This window comes from Vitis vinifera, chromosome 6, assembly GCF_030704535.1.
Source record: "Vitis vinifera cultivar Pinot Noir 40024 chromosome 6, ASM3070453v1".
NCBI lineage: Eukaryota > Viridiplantae > Streptophyta > Magnoliopsida > Vitales > Vitaceae > Vitis > Vitis vinifera.
Window position 1 is genome coordinate 65,117 of NC_081810.1, and position 4,421 is coordinate 69,537.

The 4,421-nt window shown below is 34.0% G+C and overlaps 1 long non-coding RNA gene across 1 annotated transcript; it reads right to left on the reverse strand.

The window, feature by feature from the left end:
- Positions 1-957: 957 nt before the first annotated feature.
- LOC109122728 (uncharacterized) lies at positions 958-2,599 on the reverse strand. Its single transcript, XR_002030246.2, has 3 exons — positions 2,522-2,599; positions 1,675-1,830; positions 958-974 (listed from the first exon to the last, which is right to left on the reverse strand). It is a non-coding gene; the product is annotated as an uncharacterized LOC109122728 (long non-coding RNA).
- Between the last annotated feature and the right edge of the window lie 1,822 nt (positions 2,600-4,421).

The following is a 4,421-nucleotide window of genomic DNA, read 5'->3' on the forward strand; positions in this document are numbered from 1 at the left end:
GTCATTGTTAGACTTTGTTGATTAGGTAGACTCACAATAGGGTGCGATAGCGGGTTTTTGTGTCTTTGTGCCTTTTTGTCCTTTTTCTTTGTATACGACGTGTACTTTACCTTGACAACCAATAAAGGGTACGTTGCAATAGTTGCTCCTAGTTTTGCCAAGGCCCCTAATTAGAAAACCTGTTCACAAAAGAGAGTAGTTTTGTGAGTAGAAAATGAGAGAGGGAAAGGGAAGTAGGTGTTGGGGGGTGATTTCCAATTCCAGGAAGGCTATTGAGTTGAACATTGCTAATTTATATAAGGACACCCGCCTTGGTAGGAAACCATATTGAAAAGATAAAATTAACCTTTTATGACATGAAAAACATAGGGTTTAATATAGGTAAATTTTGGTATTTGATGCCTCATTTGAACATCCCTGATTTTGGCAGGCTACTGAGTTTAACATCCCTAATTTAGATGAGGACACCCACTTTTGTAGGAAAGAACATTGAAAAGATAAATTTACCCTTTATGGCATAAGAAAAACATAGGTCTGTAACACAGGCAAATTTTGATTTCCAATGGCTAGTTTAAATTGGGTCGCTCATTAACAATAACCAGAATAGTTAAAGAAGCACAAATTATAGGCTGTCAACATGAAGTATCATATAGATCATAATAATTTTAATTCCAGTAAAATATAACTAATAAAAATGATTATACAATGTGCTCTCCAATTTCACCATCTCAATGGTGTATTTTACCTCCAAAGCAGTTCCGGTTTTTAATCCCTGCTTGTTCTCAGCACATTTTTCCCTTAGATGCTTTAATGAGGTCTCATAAATCATAAACTGGATGGATGGATTGCACACCTGGTATGTATTGACCTTAAGTAATAGTTGCAGTAATTCAGATAATTCATGTAATATTAATTCAGTTACCAAATAAGACTGACCATTATTAGTGTTGGGATGATGTATAAACTTCATGTGCCTATAGATGATGCATAAACACATAACAGAAACAAAAGATAAATATATATTTGGCAGTGACCACAGTAACAACAATCTCATTTTCAATAAATCAAGTAACGATGACATATCTTCAATGCGGTAAATATAACCATATTCCCATTACTGTCAATCTGTTCCACACCAATGCACTACACCCAATGGAGGTGTACTTCTGGAAATAGAAACTCTTGGCATTTGAAATCCAAACATAAACAAGGAACCCCTTCACAGGATAACCGATTTATACTTCAGAGATTACTTTCTAGAAAAAAAAAAAAAAACAAACAAACAAACAAAATCCATGTCATGTAATTTTTAGGTCATTGTCAAAAGGTACAAGGATTTTGGACAACTCTTATGTCAAAGAATCTGGATTCAGAGCAGGTAACAGTTTGTGACACCCGACACTCCTTCAGCTATGGTAAACTAAAGCTCCCATGCGGGTTAGCCAAGAGCCCAATTAATGATTGAAGGTTAAAAGTCAAATAATTAAACAACATGATCACTTGTACTTTTGAATCTGAAAACTCAAGCAGAAGCATCTTTAAAGAAGTTTGATACTAAAATGGGTAAAATTTTTGCATTGAAAAAGCAGAGAAAAAGGAGAAGCACTGACCACCAACAATCCCACGGTAAAATGCAAGCATGACCAACAAAAAGGAAATAGAAATAATACCAACCGCATGCAGTGTCCCATAAGGAAGAGGTTTCATTGCATTAAGTTTAGCGAGTCCGTCTTGAAAAGTAGGAGAACCTATCAAAATTCTTTCACTAGTTTCCTTCTATAGAGCTTCCTTCTTTGCCTCCATGATTTTTCTTTCTGCTTGAGTATGCGTCTAAAATCAAATAAAGAACCTCAAATGTTGAATCATCAATTGAATTGTAAAGCATGGACAAATCTTTCAGTTGACAAAATACAATAATATATGATAAAACATTCAAAGATCATGGGCCTATTTTGTTCTGAAAAAGGAAATGAGTATATGCATGTAATTTCAACCAAACACTCTTTCTCATATGCCATCATCTGCTGTTCATGTTATAAAATTTGTGAATGGGAAACACACCAAACCAGCAATATATAAAAGTTCGAGTAAAGATATATTTTTCCATAAATAGCAGGGTTAGAACACTGAAAAACAGAGCATTTTAAAAGGAATGTTTCCAAAGCCTGTATACTCCAAATCGGACAAACTCAGTGAGTCAAAGTAATACAAGATAAGTATACGATATATAAAACTGGCAAGTCTTCCTCCATTAGAACAAAGGTGGATAACTCCTACAATTATGTGGATCTGATCCTAACTTAAGTCTTTCCTTTAGGTATACAAAAAATAAATAATAATATAAATAGCTGTCATGCAGCATCATCAATGCTGAATTCTCGATTCTCATGAAAATTAGTTGACTATCGAAGATGCCACTTAGTAAAATAGAATCAGACTTTTGGATAAATACATGTAGAAACCAATTTACAGGTACCTAACTTGAAGCATCAGAAAATGTAACCAAAGTTACTGAAATCACCTGCATACGGGTCACAAGTACCCATATAGGGTTGTCAGCAATACATTCAAGGACCTGCAAAATAATGTATTTGGAGTAAATACTTGCTGGAAGATTTGAAAATTATGTCCAGATCTGATTGGCTATAATCGGTTTGTGAATATTGTAATCGATTCAAATGGTTGTATATTTGGTTTCTTTCCCCTATTTCTTCCCTAGAAATTTGGTTGCAATTAGATTTCCTGATTTAGTCCTAAATTAGCCATAACCTAGTCAACTCTGTATGTATATAACCAGTACTCATCCTTTTGGGAATTAATATAGTGAGAAATTTTTCTTGTCTTTTATTGTCATTTTTTCTTTGGTTTTTTTTACCCAACTGCTATGTTTAGCTTTCATTGTTGAGCTTTATATCAATCCCTTTTCCCTCCAGTTTAAATCTGCCACCCCCCTTTCTCTAATCTTAGAAATTCTCAATAATGTCATGAATCTCTGAAAACTAAGCGTTCAAAACTTCATGGAAAGCCCCAATATGGGAATAAGGGAACTAGTACGAGAGGAGGAAATCAGAAGGTGAAAAATGGACAAACAAATCATAGAATTGCTGTGGGAGAATCCCAATCAATAGGAATTCTCACTAAGAGTAATGTAGAGAAACTAAAAAGGATGTCGAATCAGCTTGAAATTCTTAATCCAAGTTTTACACCAACTACGGGTTTTTGCTCTATGGATCAATTAGGTAATATCCATGCAATGAATGTTTCTAGGGATTGTTTTTTCCAGCACCGTGATCATTGATCCAAGTGCAACAAATCATACGACCAATTTTGCAAAGTTATTTTCTGCCTACTCTACATGTTCTGGAGAACAAAAAATAAAGATTGTTATCAGCAGAGGTTGCACAAGCTTTGGTGGTCAACACAACAAGTTCAGATCAGTCTCATCAACAATTGACCATTCAAAAATTGAATGGCAAAAACTACACTCAGTGGTCCCACTCTGCAATCATCTCCATCAAGGGTAGAGGAAAATTCGGGTATATTACTTGAAGTGTTAAGGAACCGAAGAAGGAAGATGAGTCTCAATACCATACTTGGGAAACTGATAATTCCCTTGTGATGGCATGGCTCATTAATTCTATGGAGCCCGTTATTGCTCCTACCTTTCTCTTCCATAGCACAGCAAAGGAGCTATGGGATGCCGTCAAGGAATTCTACTTGGATCTGGAGAACTCTGCAGAAGTTTTCGAACTCAAATCCAAATTATGAGATCTTTGGCAAGGTGACATGGAGGTCACTCAATATTACAGCCGGTTATCAAACTTTGGCAAGAACTTGATATGTTCGATACTGTAACGCCCAAGCATTTTCTTTTAAGGGTAATTTAGGAAATTGTTATTAATAATTAAATTAGTCAATTAATTAATTTAATAAAAAGGAAGAGGGGTAAAAGTGTAATTTTACGAATAAATACCCTAGGTATAAATTAGAAATTTTATTCTTTCCGTTATTTTCTGAATAGAGTTCCTGTTCGCAGAATTTCAGAGAACGTAAGGTTGGAGTCAGATTTCAGGGTTGAAGAACATATCTCTATAGGTAAGATTCTAACCCCTAGTTTAATATTTTAGATTCATTGGTTAATTTCAAATACATTAGATATATTTTGGAAAACCCAAATCTAGATTAGGGTTAGTTTATTTTGTTTTTAATTCGTTTTAATATCAAAATAAAAAAAAATTAAAGATTTTGATTTTATTGTTGGAATTTGGGAGACCTTAAGTTTTATTAGATGAGAAAAAAAAATTTCCTTGGAAGGTTTCGATTTTAGGCTAGGGTTAATTTTATAAAATAAAAAAAAAAGTAAATAAATATATTGTTATTTGTGGTTGAAGAGATTAGAAAATGTTAAAAAAAAAAAAAGA